Source organism: Aythya ferina (assembly GCF_964211825.1).
Source record: "Aythya ferina genome assembly, chromosome: 1".
Taxonomy (NCBI): Eukaryota; Metazoa; Chordata; class Aves; order Anseriformes; family Anatidae; genus Aythya; species Aythya ferina.
Genome location: NC_140296.1, coordinates 51,692,402 through 51,710,102, shown reverse-complemented (window position 1 = coordinate 51,710,102; position 17,701 = coordinate 51,692,402). Strand labels below are relative to the sequence as shown.

The following is a 17,701-nucleotide window of genomic DNA, read 5'->3' as shown; positions in this document are numbered from 1 at the left end:
TCTGTTAGCTACACTTATTTTGGTGCAGCCCAGGATACAGCTGGCTTTCTGGGCTACAAGTGCTCTCTGCTGGCTCGTGTTCAGTTTTTCATACACCAACACGCCAATATCTTCCTCAGGGCTTCTCTCAATCTACTCATCACCCAGCCCGTATTTTTGCTTGGGATTGCCCCCACCAAGGTGCAAGACTTGGCCTTGTTGAAATTCATGAAGTTTTCATGGTCCCACACCTCAAGATTGTCCAGGTTTGTCTGGATAGTATCTGTTCCCTCTAGTGTACTGACTGCACCACTTAGCTTGGTGTCGTCTGCAAACTTGCTGAGGGTGCACAATGATGACAGAATAGTGCATAATGATAGAACTTCAAGGGAGTCTATGGCGAAACTAGATGACATTCAATTGGTGCCATGATAATGGAAAAGCCCAAAAGGCAGTGTACCTCAACGTATTTTTGTCAGTTGTTTTGTGTTCTCTATTCATGGTGAGACTCACTGCTTTGTCCATTCATTTTATACCAAAGAGAGATTGCACAAGGATGCTGTTCAGTGAGTTGGAGACTCACCTCTGCCTGTACTCTCTCTGCTTCAGGACAGGTCAGCTATAAAGGTAGCAATTGGCAGTGGTCCCAGCTTGGAAACAGGTTTGTGGTGGTTTTACTTGGGTGGGCGGCCAAGCCCCACCACAACCGTTCTCTTACTCCCCCCCTTCAAAGAAGAATTAGGAGAAAATAAGAGACAAATGGCTCGAGGGTTGAGATAAGGACAGGGAGATCGCACAGTAATTATTGTGATGGGCAAAACAGACTCAGGATATGGAGATAGTAAGATTTATTGCCTATTACTAACAAGCTAGAGAAGCAAGAAACAAAGGAAAGAAACCAAAAGAACCTTACTCCCACTCAGATTATTAGTAATAATTAGTAATTAGTTCAGAAAATGTTCTTTGTTAAAAAATTATAGTTTTGTTTTCCTTTTGTTAACTCTTTGTCTCTTTGTTCCTATCTTTTTAATTCTTTCATTGATTCTTTATGTATTTACTGGGGGGGGGGGGTATTTAATTTTTTTTTCTACCTTTATAAATATTAATTTATATACATTAATAGTTTTTATTAAGTAACAAATAGAGTAAAATATGGACCCTGAGAAGTTAAAAATATTTCAGCAGTGCAAGCTTAAAGAATGTAATTTCTCATGATTTTTGAAAGTGTTATAGTTCAATTAATATCATTAAGAGGTGGATGACTCACAGATGTAACAAAAGTCTAGTATACTGAAAAAGGGGGATTTTTAAGTTTGTCTCGGAAACTGCAGTCAGCCAGAGGTTATAGGATATGGAGTTTCACAGTAATAAATTAGTAAGCAATAAGGATCTAAACTATGCTCAGGGGAAGGTAGAGTGTGGTAGCTTTATTTACAGAGTTCAGTTGGTAAACAAGCTCAAATCTTTTGCACTAAAACTTTCATATAAAAGTAATAGACACTTGGCTGCAAAAATAAACCGTAGGAAAACATCACCATTTTTGCCTTACAATTATTTTTATTGTTATTTTTACTATTATTATTAGTAGTAGTAGTAGTAGTAGCAATAATAATAATAATTTTTGCTACTTTGCCCCATGTTGTGTAAGCTTGGGACAGGCAAAAGAGGCTGGGAAAGAACCAAAGGGATATTACATACCACATGACACTGTTCAGCAATAAGGTCTGGAGGAAAGGAGGAAGAAGTGGGGGCATTTGTGATTATGACAATTGTCTTCCCAAGTATCTGTTAGGTGTGCTACAGCCCTGCTTTCCAGTACACTACATCAACAGTCTTTCCCTCATCCACCAGGAGGGTCACGTGGTCATAGAAGAAGATGAGGCTGGTCAGGCAGGACTTGCTGTTCATGAACCCATGCTGACTGGTCCTGATCTCCAGGTTGTCCCACACATGCTGTATGATTGAATTCAGGATGACCTGTTCCATTACCTTTCCTGGCACTGAGGTCAGGCTGACAGGCCTGTAGTTCCCTGGGCCCTTCTTATAGATGGGCATCACATTAGCAAGGCTCCAGTCATCCAGGACCTTGACCACTGATAGACGATGGAAAGTGGCTCGGCAATCACATCCTCAGCACCCTCAGGTGGTCCCATGTGGCCCCATGGACTTAGCGTAGTCCAGGTGGAGCAGGAGGTCTCTAAAGCGTTTACTTCACTTGCTAAATTGTCTTTATCTCAATCTATCAGCCTTCTCACCTTGCTTGTATTTTTTAGCTGTTCCACACAGGAAATGTGTGGGTCTTTGGTCAGTTGTCTGAGTAAAGCCACTACATAGCATCTCACAAATGGAATAAAAAAATGATCAAAACCATTCAGTAGTAAACTCTAAATTCATGATGCCCAACTCAGTCCAGTCCTGTAGACTTGCACTTTCTATAAGTAGATTTTAGACATTTAGATTTCTTCTCATAGGAAAGTTAAATACAATTTATTTTTATAATTATTTACATAATTTAAACATTAATCTAGGAAATGGGACACCTGAAAGTCATCCAAGACTGTTTGAAACCACAGTCAAAACTAGAAAATATCCTAAACACAAATTATAAACTGTTAATTCTAGAATGAGACAAACTCTCTACTACAGTTGTTGGAGTTGAGGAGCTGTGTAGGAAGTTAGGCAAGGTTTTTGGAATTCAGTGAAACAGAAAGCATAAGGGGCCCTTAAGGACTTAAGGCCCTTAAGTCCAAAAAGGACTCCCTTAAGAGAGTGCAGGCTTCAGATCTGGCATCTGCTCCTGTTCTGGCCTATAATTTTTTTCCAGTGACAAACAAGTGAAAAATAATTTTCCAGAGAGTAAGAATAAGGCCTCAGGAGAACCTTTTCTCAAGGATGTACTGTTTGGAGATAAAGAGTTTAATATTTTGGCTACAGGCTGTTTTGTGCCAAATGGCGTCTGTGACAGGCAGTAGTTGCGGAGGTTTTTAGTTTTTCATTACATAGGCAGTGAATTCTTCTTGAATTCTTTAAGTGACAAAAAAAAAAAAAAAAGTGAGGCCAAGTAAAATAAGAGATTGGATATCTTTTTATGTTCCTCCACAATGGTGTCTATGTGCAGCATGACTAATGCATATGACATCCCTCTTGAGTATATTACTTAGCATACTACACAGCTTTGTGAGAAAAGATTTCTGTAACTGATCTTCTCTGTAGGATCTTTCCCATGGCAAATTACTTAAACCAAGAGCTGAAAATCTAAAAACATTATAGAAATAAAAGTATTCTATCTTTCCTAGAGGAAAAAAAAAAAAAAACTAATTGACTTTCCAGTTGACTTTCCAGTTTTTTTATGATCAACTAGTACTTGGTACATTTGTTTAGGAAGTAGAAAACCATTCAGAATGGGATTTCATCTATGTCTCTTACAGTTCATGAAGAACTAGCTAATAAACACAGAGGTAGAGGAAGCAGGCAACAGGGAATCTCTTGACGAGGCATATAGTAGTAGACAGGTGATTTGTCATTGCTCACACTGTCATCCCAGCCATGCTTCTAGATATTGTGTTAGGTTAGTTCCCAAACTGTGAGATTTATAGCAGTTACTATTAATGAGCTGTAAACTTAGGTCTTATTTCTACTGTTATTGCAGGTTTTTGTGTGTATGTTAATGAACCTTCATACCAATAAAAGCAGTAAGAAAAGAACCATGAGCCTTTATATAGGAGGATGTGAGAAAATAGGAGTTGACCTTAAGGTCTGTGACCATCACAAAGACATCACTTGCTAACAGATAAAGAATCAAAAGTAGGCTAATAAAAAAAAACAGAAATGGAAGAACTGGTTGCAGAGGAATAGAAGGGGAGAGGATCAAGTGTTAAAAAAAAACTATAATGAAGGAGAAAAGAGGTAAGAAATAAAGCCACAGCAAAAGGATTAAGCAGAACAGTACGTTGATCATGCTGTAGATAATGAAAGATATCTAAATGCTTTCCTACTGATGTTTCCCATGTAAGCAACTTCTGAAGTCTCTACAAAACTATTAAGATTTTGCAAAATGCAGTCTACCACAGAAATTGAAAAATAACCATTTTGTATGATAAGAAGAATTAACATAAGAGGAATCCTGAATCTTAATTTCTCATTCTAGGAACACTTGAGAGATGTTCAGAAGACCCCATAACCCAGCACCAGGAATATGTACTGCATGGCTGGTACCTCACAGTTGTGCTGACTCATACAACCTTACTCCCAGAATGTGTCACCTCTGACATGGTGGAAAGAGGTCATTAAATTCAACAGTGAACTGAGGAAGTGTGATATCAATTATACAAAACATGGTTATCTGTAATGGGGGCATGGGGGTACTGGAAACTACGACTGCAACAGGACTCTGGTCTGGAGAAGGGATTAGTGCAGCAAGGGTTGCCCTTATGGCTTGCATTACCCAAGATGGTTGGTAAGCCCCAAACTCCAAAGTATGAATACATAAGAATGAGACTTGGTCAAATGTTTAACCACAAAAGAAAGCTTCCCATCAGCTCTCTGATGGGAAGTCTTATTCTGGGCTTGTTGCTTTGTAAACTGGGTTTTCATGATGATGATGATGATGATAAACAACTGGAGAAAGAGAAGGGTAATCTGGAAAACAATGTTAAGATCCCTTGGCTGGGAACCAGAGGACTACAGTGAAAATATCTGGTCTTCTTCCTCCTCTGATAGTGAAGAGGGGGACTTGTTCTCTCCCTGGGGATAGGCAGCCCCATCACAATTGTTAAAGAACAGGTGAAGGAAAGGTCAGAGGGGTTCACCTCAGGGGATGGCCAAAACATGTTGCTGGGGTAATGGGACGAGGTCCAGGCTGCTGCCATGGAGCCTGAGTGGCTACAGAAATACATCAACCTCTGCTCCTGTACTTGCCTGGCTCTGCACACTGTGGAAAGGAGCAAGAACTGCAAAGAGTAGAAGGAGTGATCATATGTTTACTAAAATGCTGAAAGCAGAGAACTGCAGAGGTAGAATTAGACTGAGGCATGGTCTCAAGGATCAAAGTGTAGTAACACAATCCAGTTTCCTCTATCATAGTACAGCATGATCTGTGAAAAAGCCAAGTTGGGGAACAGTGGCTGATGAGGGATGATCAAGCCCTGAAGCCCCAAATGAAATGACCCTAACATTGTCTGCTGCTGTCCTGGCTGTGTTTCAGCTAATTATGAACTGGAAGAACACCAAGCAAGACAGAATGCAACCGTGTACATAAACACCTTCTCCATTCCCACAATGGAGGAAGGCAAAGAAAGTTTGATTTAATCTGGAAATGAATACAGCACTTTGGCAACAAATTACCCAACTGGTGGAAACATAGTCCCATCATTTGCTATGGGCTAATTTCACAGAATCACAGAATCACAGAACTGTAGGGGTTAGAAGGGACCTTGAAAGATCATTGGGTCCAACCCCCCTGCCAAAGCAGGTTCCTCAGAGCAGGCTGCCCAGGTAGTCATCCAGACAGGCCTTGAATATCTCCAGAGAAGGAGACTCTACAACCTCCCTAGGCAGCCTGTTCCAATGCTCCGTCACCCTCACCATGAAGAAGTTCTTTCACAAGTCAGTGCGGAACTTCCTGTGCTCTAACTCGCAGCCATTGCCCCTTGTCCTATCCCCACAAACCACTGAGAAGAGGTTGGCTACATCCTTCTGTCCCCCACCCCTCAGATATTTGTATACACTGAGGAGATCCCTTCTCAATCTTCTCTTCTCCAGGCTGAACAGACCCAGGTCTCTCAGCCTTTCTTCATAGGGAAGATGCTTCAGGCCCCATATCATCTTTGTGGCCCTCTGCTGGACTCTTTCCAAGAGATCCCTGTCTTTCTAGTACTGGGGAGCCCAGAACTGGACACAGTACTCCAGGTGAGGCCTGACCAGGGCAGACTAGAGGGGGAGGATCACCTCCCTTGACCTGCTGGCCACACTCCTTTTAATGCACGCCAGGATCCCATTAGCCCTCTTGGCCACAAGGGCACAGTGCTGGCTTATGGTTAACCTGTCGTCCACCAGGACCCTCAGGTCCTTCTCCTCAGAGCTCCTCTCCAGCAGGTCATCCCCCAGCCTGTACTGATGCTTCAGGTTGTTCCTTCCCAGGTGTAGGACTCTACACTTGCTCTTATTAAATCTCATTTGATTTCTTCCTGCCCATCTCTCCAGCCTGTCCAGGTCTTGCTGAATGGCAGCACAGCCTTCTGGCATGTCAGCCACTCTTCCCAGCTTTGTGTCATTGGTGTACTTGCAGAGGGTGGACACTATTCCTTCATCAAGGTCGTCGATGAAGATGTTGAAGACCGGACCCAGCACCGACCCCTGGGGAACACCGCTAGTCACAGGCCTCCAGCCAGACTCTGCTCCTCCGATCACCACCCTCTGAGCTCGGCCAGTCAGCCAGTACTCAACCCACCTTGCCTTCCACTCCTCTATCCCACACTTTCTCAGCTTTGCTAGTAGGATGTCATGGGAGACAGTATCAAAAGCCTTGCTAAAGTCAAGGTAGATGACATCTACCACTCTCCCCCCATCTACCCAGCTGGTGATGCCATCATAGAAGGCAACGAGGTTGGTCAAGCACGTCTTCAAATTTAAGAGAGGCTAGAGATGTATGGTATCTCAGAACACAGGCAAAACACTAAAAATGGCTAAACAGGAAATGTAGCCCATAGTGTATGTCTACACTATTGGTGGCCAAAGCTAAGTGGGGATAATTAGAATGGTGAGACAAACGCAAGGTAAACCAGTTGAGGGAAGAACTTGACTATAAGAACATAGCATAAATAACCTGCCGATCACTGTGATAGGTGCAAATGTCAGTCACTGAAATCTGTGAACTCCCAAGAACCTCTCAGACAGGCAGATTGTGAGTGTCAGCAATGGTGATGGCCAGTTATTAGGTGTCAAGTGACACTGAAGAGGCTAGTCAAGAATCAGGTATTCTCTGCCTCATATTTGGACAATATTTGGTGATAGAAGTGAGCACTCCTGGGACCTGGGGGACCCAGACCCGTCCTGGTCCCAGAACCATGAACCCTATGGCTGGAACTGCCACATTAATCCCATGACACCTGTCTCACAGGACAGGGAGGACATGAGAAATACTGCTAGCCTGAGCAGCTTAGTTTCTCTGTTGGAATGCACCATCTCTCCCACGGTAAAAAAATAAATAAATAAATAAATAAAATAAAATAAAATAAAATAAAATAAAATAAATAAAAAAGAGGGAGAGGGAGAGGGAGAAAGAGAGGAGAGGAGAGGAGAGGAGAGGAGAGGAGAGGAGAGGAGAGGAGAGGAGAGGAGAGGAGAGGAGAGGAGAGGAGAGGAGAGGAGAGGAGAGGAGAGGAGAGGAGAGGAGAGGAGAGGAGAGGAGAGGAGAGGAGAGGAGAGGAGAGGAGAGGAAAATATGAGTATTCTCATTTTGTCTCTACCCTTCAGGTTAAAATACTCTTTAAAGATGTAAGAAGTGAAGGATCAAACCTCTAAGCAGAGCCTAAAGTCGTGTCTTCAGTGTCTAAGGTGTTTCAGAGATGTAACATCTTTATGTAAAGGTAGCTGCTTCCATGATAATGCATGAAAGATGAAATTAAAGTGGAAGGCAAAGCCACTGTACATTGTAGATTTAAAACACTTCACAGTGCCTTGTGTTTTTCTCTTAGATACTCCCTGATTGAAAGAAGCATTGTATCATATTAGTTATTGGTTCTTGACATAGACTATCTGTATTGAGGTCTAAATTCCTAAGTATTACCAAAGAAAATGGCACCTAAATAATTTCAGAAAACTCATTTTGTCACCTACTGAGTTTTGTTCAACTAAATTTAATTCTGGAAGCCTTAAAGAATCTGGAAATGTTCATCAGATCATGAGATGATTTATGTTGGAAGAGATCTCAGGAGGTTATTTTCCAACCTCATGCTCCAAGCAGGGTCAGATAAGGGCAGATGAGATTGATCAGGGCTTGATTCAGTCAGGTCTTGGAAACCTTTAAAGATGGTGTCCTCAGAAACTATTAGAGCAATCTACTCCACTGCCTGACTGTCCTCATGCAAAAAAGGTTTCTCCTTACAATCAGCCTGGAAAACGTCTGTTTCAGTTTATGCCTGTTGTCGTTGGTCCTCTCACCATGCATAGAAGCTGTGAAGAGCTTGGCTGTGCCTCCTTGATAATCTCACTGTAGGCACTAGGGACTGTTCCAGTGTATTGACTGGTCCCTCCAGTTAAGTGTCATATGCGAACTTTATGTCCAAGCCCTTTGTTCATTCCTCTGGCTCATTGATAAAGATGTTAAAAAGGGCAGGTCACAGTACCGACCACTAACACCTTCAGAGGTACCTTCCCTTGGATACTCGTACTCTAAATAAGATGAAGTATTGTCTGATGTCTTGAGTTGGTAAATTTCTTCACACCTTCCTTGGAGTTAAGTAGTCCCATCCAGAATTAAACGGGACTCAGTTCTCATACAGTTGAGGAAGATGTTGTGCCTTAGATCCAAAGAGAAATTTAGGCACTCCTGCCTAACTCTTCAGGTGTTTAAACCAGTTTTCTAAGCTCTTGTCTCAAGTGGTGCAGTGTCTCACCCTCATTAGAAAGAAATGAATAAGTCATTGCAAAGAACAATAAGACAACTTCAAGCACATGAACATGAATCACTGTAAGAATCCCTAGATATCTTACTCCCCAAACTTCTTATAGCCTCTGGTCCCAAACTTCTAAGTAAGCACAGCCTATGAACCCCGCTGAAGCCTGGAAATTTCTGAGTTTTCATATCACATTAAGTTTGAATTCAGGAACAGTCCCAGAATATATAAGCATTTTGACAAACATATTCAGGCTATTACCTGAGAAGTATTTTAAACGTCTCTTTGGAACTTGATTCCCAGAGAAAGTCATTGACTTTGATGGGCTTTGGAGCAGGACCTAAGTGATTAGTCATCTAAATTTAATTCAGCTTTAAAAAGAATTTCACCAAAATAACACTGTAGTAGACAGATAGGGAGAGTGAGAGTCTTTCACTAGCTACCTGAAGAATCAGAGCACATCCAATGGGAATTAAACTATCAGCTAGGAAGGTGAATAGTCTTAGTGGAAAACAAACAAACAAACAAACAAACAAACAAACAACTTTATATTCCCTCAATAATTACAAAAAAAAAATAAATAAATAAACACTTTATTTTTTCATGAATTATTATAATTAGAAAGTATAATTACTTTTCTACATACAGAATTGACATATATGACAGACAATATATTCTAACATTTCAAACAAAAGTGACTGGTTAAAAATGCATAATTCTTACACAAAATGCTTTAATTGTCCTTATGAAGACTTAAATGAGTCTGTGGTTGCCTAGTCACAGTGACTGAATATGACTCAATATTTCTTCTGCTGTTCTAGACTATGCCACTGAAAATGCAGGATATTTTAAGTTTATTGTTTGTTTGTTTGACATTGTTTCCCATTTATTAGATACTTGTGAACCTCTAAAACAATAAAATTAAAAAAAATATATATATGCAACTTTCAGAAAAGTACTAAAATAAGTCTTATCTCTGAAGGTTAGTAAATTTACATTTTCTTGTTCCTGTTGTTTTTGAAGAAGTTAACATTTAATGATGATAATTTTTCAGTTGGTTGTTGTGTAAATTTCTAAAGAAAATGTGTTAAGAAAGGCAGCTTAACAAAGAAAGTTTCTACTACCCGATAATATAGAAACTTAGGGTATAATTGAGGGTGATATAGACCTGGTTTTGGCTGGTATAGAGTTTATTTTCATTCTAGTAGCTGGTATGGGGCTATGTTTAGCATTTAGGACAATAATGTGGGTAACACACTGATGTTTTAGTTGTTGCTGAACAGTGCTCACACAGAGTCAAGGACTTCTCATGCAGTCCAGAGGAGGGCCACAATGATGATCAAGGGTCTGGAGAACCTCTCCTATGAAGACAGGTTGACAGAGGTAGGGTTGTTCAGCCTAGAAAAGAGAAGGTTCCAAAGAGACCTTATAATGACTTTCCTATACCTCAATGGGGCTGACAGGTAAGCTGGAGAGGGACTCTTTGTTCGGTACTGTAGCGACAAGACAAGGGAGAATGGCTTTAAATTAAAGAGGATAGATTTATATTAGATATCAGGAAGAAGTTCTTTACTCAGAGGGTGGTGAGGCATGGAAACAGATTGCCCAGAGAAGTTGTAGATGCCCATCCCTAGAAGGGGGGTTCAAGGCCAGGTTGGATGGGACTTTGAGCAACTTGGTCTAGTGGAAGGTTTCCTGTCAGCGACAGGGGTGTTGGAATTAGATGATCTTTAAGGTCCCTTCCAACCAAAGCTATCCTATGATTCTATGTTTCTATGACGTTTCAGCTTCTCATATCATCCTCGCCAGCAAGGAGGCTGGGGTTGCACAAGAAACAGACAGGACAGAACCAGGACAACTGACCCAAACTGACCAGAGGGATATTCCATTATATGGCATCATACTGAACAAGAAAACGGGGAAAAGGTGGAGTGGGGAGGGTGAGGGGAGGGGGCTGGAGCTGTCGCTTTGGAACTGTCTGGGCATTGGTCAGCAGGTGATGAGCAATTGCCTTTTGCATCACTTTCTTTGTTTATTCCCTTCTTGTAATTATTCCCTTCTTGTAATTATTCCCTTCCCTTCCCTTCCCTTCCCTTCCCTTCCCTTCCCTTCCCTTCCCTTCCCTTCCCTTCCCTTCCCTTCCCTTCCCTTCCCTTCCCTTCCCTTCCCTTCCCTTCCCTTCCCTTCCCTTCCCTTCCCTTCCCTTCCCTTCCCTTCCCTTCCCTTCCCTTCCCTTCCCTTCCCTTCCCTTCCCTTCCCTTCCCTTCCCTTCCCTTCCCTTCCCTTCCCTTCCCTTCCCTTCCCTTCCCTTCCCTTCCCTTCCCTTCCCTTCCCACTTTTTTTTTCCTTTTTTTTTTTTTTTTTTTCCATATTAAACTGTTCTTATCTCAACCAATGGTTCCTGCACTTTTCTTTTCTATTTTCTTCCCCCCCCAACACCTTCAGGCGGGGGTGGGCAGCAAATAGCTGTGTGTTGTTTAGCTTTCTGAAAGGTTATACCATAACCGATACTCTGTGATACTTCAGGGATACTTTTGCCTTACATAAGATAAAAATGTCTGAAGTTAAGATTGTGTTAATGTTCATATAAGCGTCAATTTATTCTGAATTAATCTATTTCAAGCAAAATATTTATATGTAATTGCATATTTACAGGCAACTGCAGGCAACAGACAGTATATATATATTAATAAGAAAAGTAATTAAAATTATTTAACTAATTATTAGATTTAGTTAATGTATTTTAGTGGAATTAGAGAGTAAATTACTTTTTCAAAAACGCTCTACAGTAAGTGTTTCAGAGATACAATTTCTTTATATAAAATAATTCAGGCAGATTGTTCTATGGAATTGCTAAATTATCTTTAAAAAGTATCAAAGGAATTCATAAATCAATTTTGGTTATGAATGCTTTTGTTATCTTTCTTTCTTGGTGGTTATTGCTGTTTATTTCTGTACCATAAAAGAACTTTGAGTTATCAGCATAGGTGAATTCTATTTTGCATTGCAAGAATTACCAGAATTTATAGTGTTATTTTGCCCTTGAGGAGAGCAGCACCCCCAAAATGTCTCCCTGCAAGCCACTGTGTCTGAGTTTCAGTAAACTGTGTGATATTTATTTATATATTTATTTATTTGAGAAAAGACAAACCTTAAAGATATTGACTCACCATAATAATGGAGACTCAATAAATGCATGTGGTGAATTATAGAGCTTCATTTTTCTAACAATGAGAAGAGGACAGGAACTCTCATCAACCATCATTAGAATCTGCTTTCTATCAATATCCAAATACTAACCCCTTCATTATCACAAAGAAAAGCAGTTTCTCATTGCTACATTTGACCAATGGAAATAGTGAAGCAAAGTTCACAGGTTGAAATAGGTGCCTTAATAAAATAATGTGGAAGAACAGAAAAACAAACAAACAAACAAAAAAAACATATAATTTGAGGCTGATGCAATTAGGTCTTCAGTACCCACTCACTTAGTTTTCATACGTTTCACTTGCATAGTGTTATCAAATACAAACCTAGTGGTAACATTGTCAAAGGTCTTCTACATTAGATCTGGCAAACTTGAGTTATTCTCTGTGAATGAATCCATTCAGGCTAAGCCCATTTTTAATTACTGAGAACTTTGATTTTTTTCAAATGTATGCTTGGGTTTGCTTTGTGATTAGTAACCAGAATAATACTGTATCATTTCTGTCCCTTTCAGCTTAAAAACATAACAAATAAATAAAAAATAAACTACACATAAGAAATGACAGCTGAAGGGTGGTGGTTTGCCCTAACAGACAGAAGAAAAGCAGGCATATAGATGTTGTGGACAGTGGAGGCTTATTTTGGGAAACTCAGCTTTCCTACAAGTAGGAAAATCAGGAACTAGAAGGAGCCCATATTGTTCCACTTGTTTATTGACTACTTTTGAAAGAGAATGCGCCTGTGTTAAAATGGAGAAATGAACTGCTTTCTCGTTGTGAAGTTATTTGCAGAGACAGATTTCTTTTTGTTTTTCTAATAAAAGATATGGTGACATGGAAATTCAAGCAATATCAAGCCTTTCTACCAGTATTTTGAACTAAACAGATGAGAGGAAACTTGAATCACAAAGCTGCAAAGCCTTCTTAGATTTATCTTAATACAATCTTAGACTATGCTTATAAGCATAGTTTATCCAGCTCTCCCCTATACTCCCCCATGCCCTACACACCTCTGCTTGAAAATTGCAATCTCTGTGAGAATAAAATCTTTATACATTACACAGTCTAATTTTGGTCTTTCTTTTTCCTGTTTCCTCTTGAGAATCCTATATCTTACATTTTGTCTGCATATTTAGATAGCTTTTTAAAGCTATAATATATAGATATGTATTTATATATCAAATAAATACATTTAATATAGATAACCTTTTTTAAAACTCAGCTAAATGAAAAGACAGCATAAAATCAAGGCTTAGGAACAAATCCACCTGGATTATTTCATCTTTAATTTACAACATTACTAAGAGACTTTGTTCACTCTTTAGGCCAGTGACACATACTGAATATTCATTAGAATATGATATACAAAAGAATACATAGAAAAATTCCCCCCTGGAGATAGTATGTAGTTTAGAAACCTTTAGCATGTGTTAGCAATTCATCTCAGATTTGTATTACTTTGTACTTATTGAGAGACTTATCTGTTAATGCAAGTCACAACTTTTAATTGCAGTCACTTGCTTTCCATACTTCCATTCCAAGTGTGAAATAAGAAATTGGATTAATATAATTAAAAAAATAAAATAAAAATGTTCTCCTTAAACAAGTTACAGTGGGATTTTGTTTTGTTTTGTTTTTGCACAGACAGCATACTGTTGTAAAGTACCATGTTTCTCAGTAGAATCACTAATTTATTTTTTGTGCATAGTGTATTAATCAACACATGACATTTCTATTAGTTACCACATTCCAAATGTCACACAAATCCATTTTGATAAATTCTTAAATATTGTAGGAATAAAATAAAATTTGACAGAGTTATAGATGAAAAAGAAAAATGAGATCTTTACTGTTTTCCTTTTTGACAGAAATAAGAATAATATATTTGCTCTTGTGGCACACAAGCATTAGCTACATTTTAAATTAAAAAAATATATATATATTTTTCCCACCTCAAGTTGGAAATTACCGCATTTGTTTTGTAAATATTTATTTTCAACTAGTTATATTACAAATACTAAATGTTAACCTGAAGAAACTAATACAAAAGTGAGGAAAAATAACAAAGCTAAATCTGACATCTCCTTACCCCATTGCATTAACAAACTGGATAAATTGAAACAGCATCTGTTAGGAAAGGCAAAAAATAGTATTAGCATTAAAGTACATATTTATACTTTTCCTCCTTCCAAATATATATACATATATATAAATATATATTTATCAAATAATATTAGTAATTTTCTCAATTTCTCCAGGTTTTCATCAAGACATAGGTAAAATTATTTTTGAAATGAGTAGGAATCATAGCTGAACAATACTTGTGTAGTGACTGCAGCACTTGGAATTCTTAGCATTTCAGATTAAGCCAGTATTACATTATTATAACTAAGAGTTGTGCTCTGTAGTAAAATGTTATTTATTAGCTTCAAGTTTTATATGCACTGTAAAAAAAAATATATTTTTCTTACATTTCAAGTTTTTCTGAGTGTTTTCAAAGCCAGTGTATAAAGGATTAACATACTTCAGAATTGTAACCACCATATTTAAATGCCATTTAATCTGTGTTATTGTTCCCCAAGAAAGACATTCAATTATTGGTATCTTTGAATAAAATGAAGCACTTGCTAGTAGATTAAATGCATAAATCAGACAGAAAATACCATGAAAGGTCAACAATGGTGTTTTGTATTTATCTAGTTATGTTGGGTAGGCCTTGATGAACAGTTCCTACTCAGCCACTTGCTCACTCCCATTCCCCAGCATGACGAGGTGGAAAACATGAAGAACAGGAATGAGAAAGCTCATGGGTTGAGATAGACAGGGAGATTGTTTACTACTTATTATCTTGGGCAAAATAGACTTGACTTGTGCAAAGTAAATTTATTGAGAATTAAAACAAATATTGAATTATTGATTTGGATAGTGGGAAACAAAAATACAAGTACTAAAACAACCTTTCTCCCTGTCTTTCTCAGATTCATGTTCTCTCCACTTCTGTAAACTCACTAATTTAGACTAAAGTTATTGATTTACTGTTTTTGTTGTATATCAGTTTGTTTTGTTTTGTTTGTTTTCTTTTAAACAATTACAGCTGTAAGGGATGTGTGTTTTTGAAGAACAAGATTCACTCAAGACTACTTAATGAGATGACCTAATTTGCCAATAATATCATCTCAGCACTGCCATTACTTTTTACATTAGATTGTTGCATGACAACACAGAAATAACCTATGAGAGAGAAAATGGAAATTTTAGGATTGTTATCTGCTTAATATAAACTAATATAAAATATAATTGGTACAGAATAGTGTTCCTGAGAATTCTTGCCATAGCAATTTCAAACTATGACCTTATTGTGAACCTTTAACAAAACCAAGTGCTTTTACCAAGAAAAACGTTCCCTTCTCCCTTCCTTGCTTTCCATCTTTGGAAACTCAGTGCATTCCCAAGTGACCAAAGTGGGCTGCCTGGAGATCATATGTTTCCAGCTCACACAGTTCCTGTGTGTCCAACAGGTAAATATAAAAACAGCCTGAGTGAGCCTAAACACAGTTACATGAAACTTCTTTTAATCATGTTAATTTTCCAGCACAGGAGTAGAGAAATGAAAGAGATGTATACTTAATGCATTATATGTAGAACCAGAATCTGATGATAAACTCTTTTTTTTTTGTTTGTTTTGTTTTTTTTTTTTTTTTTTGTTTTTTTTTTTTTTTTGTTTTTTTTTTTGTTTTTTGTTTTTTTTTTTTAGTTTTTCCTACCACATAACTCCATGGAGATCTATAGGAAATGAACATAATATTTCAAAGATTTACTGTATTATTTTAGTGCAATTTTCCATGAAAGTCAGAACAAAAATATCATAGTATAGTCAACACCTAATAGGGATTGAGAAAATCTTTGATCATTAATCGCAGTTTGCCCCAGCATGGAATGTGTGAACACTGCAGTCTGAAAATTTTGAGGCAAATTTCCTCTAGATGTTTTACACTGTGAAAGAAGTGGACCTGAATTTTCCTATGTCATCTCATGAAACTGAGTCCTCATAAATGAGTATTTCAGAAGAGTCTGCTCTTATATTGTGGATGTCAATTCCTTCCAAGACTAGACTAATGACTGAACTGTAACACTCCAAGCTTTTATTGTGCGTGATATTTATGCAATGCATTAAGGCTTTTATTTAACTTCCACAAGTGTAAGATGTTTCTTTATAAAATAAAGGGAGCCCTTACTGTAGCTGTTCAACACATAAAGGGGGCTTTCTAAATACATAATTTAGAATTAAATTATCTTCTAAAAACATAATTTAGAACGTATCACAGTTACAGTTTTGTTATTTCTGTCTTTCTTATAGGTAGCCCTTTTAATGATGGAGATAAAGAAGAGCTGTTCAGAAGTGAACACTGTCCTTATATCCACAAATCTCCTGAACATGTCATATTGGCTTACAGAAAATTAGATTTTTACTGTTGTCAATGAACGGAACAGAGGGAGACTAAGCAGAGGAACATAAGCCTTCAAGTGAAGCCTTTAAATGAAGGTTAGTGGAGGGAGGGTCAAGAGAGGTTCCCCTCCCCCTATACTCTGCCCTAGTGAAACCACATCTGGAATATTGCATCCAGTTCTGGGCCCCTCAGTTCAAGAAGAACAGGGAACTGCTCTCCAGCGCAGAGCCACGAGGATGATTAAAGGAGTGCAGCATCTCCCTTACGAGGAAAGGCTGAGGGAGCTGGGTCTCTTTAGCTTGGAGAAGAGGAGACTGAGGGGTGACCTTATTAATGTTTATAAATATGTAGAGGTTGGCTGTTGGGACAACAGAGCCAGGCTCTTCTCGGTGACACCCATTGATAGGTGAAGGGGCAATGGGTGCAAGCTGGAACATAGGAGGTTCTGCTTAAATATGAGACAAAACTTTTTCATGGTGAGGGTGACAGAACACTGGAACAGGCTTCCCAAGGGGGGTTGTGGAGTCTCCTTCTCCGGAGGCTTTCAAAAACTGCCTGGACACATTCCTGTGTGATATGACTTAGGTATTCCTGTTGTTGAAGGGAGATTGGACTAGATGATATTTTAAGGTCCCTTCCAAATTCTGTGATTCTGTGAGTACGAAAATCCCTAGAGATGCTGTAGTTAGATCATGATGGTAAAGAAAGAAAGAAAATGCAAATGCTTAGCACATACCTGTATGTCAATAGATCTGAGTTCCTGAATTGCAGGGGAATCTGCCAGATTAGTCTAGATATCTGACACAGGAGTGAAGAGTTCATCAAATTTCTCAAGAAATAGTGGCTTCCTGAATGCACTCAGAAAATCTATAGTATGAAGCCATTGCTTCTTTCAGTTTGTATTCTAAATAAAAAATATAAAATGTTAGATTAATAGGTCAGTTTAAAACACCAAACTTAAATTTGGGCTTAAATTTCTTCACCATTTTGATAATTGTAGGCTTAGAATTCTGAGTTAGTTTCAGAAATTATAAATACAAATTATGATTTTACAGGCTTAATTAACCACAAGGCAAGATTACTTTAAAGTTTAATTAAAATCTACCTTCAATGACTGTGGGGAAACACTTTACAATAAGTATTCAAGTTAAAGTTAAATATAGCAGCACTCAAACATTTTTACTTGCTTGACATTAAAACAAAACAAAACAAAATTTCCTTACTTGAAAACCTGATAATCACAAATATAACTTTTTTTTTTTTTTTTTTTTTTTTTTTTTTTTTTTTTTTTTAATCAGCAACACAGGAAAGATAAAACTAAATTATTTCTAGTGTTTAAGGTGGAACTTTCAATATCTTATTCAAGGCACTTACCCTGAGTAGGCAAGGCATCATTTGATCCTTTGAATAATTTTTATTGCCATTAAAGTAGGCTGGTAAATCAAGACCAAAA

General features: G+C 38.2%; 1 long non-coding RNA gene across 1 annotated transcript in view; it reads left to right on the top strand.

The window, feature by feature from the left end:
- The window catches only part of LOC311429878, a 105,962-nt gene that overhangs the window by 68,692 nt on the left and 19,569 nt on the right, over window positions 1-17,701 (top strand). Inside the window, exon 3 of the long non-coding RNA XR_014688436.1 lies at window positions 16,158-16,343. This is a non-coding gene — a long non-coding RNA (uncharacterized lncRNA). The remainder of the gene's footprint in view (window positions 1-16,157; window positions 16,344-17,701) is intronic.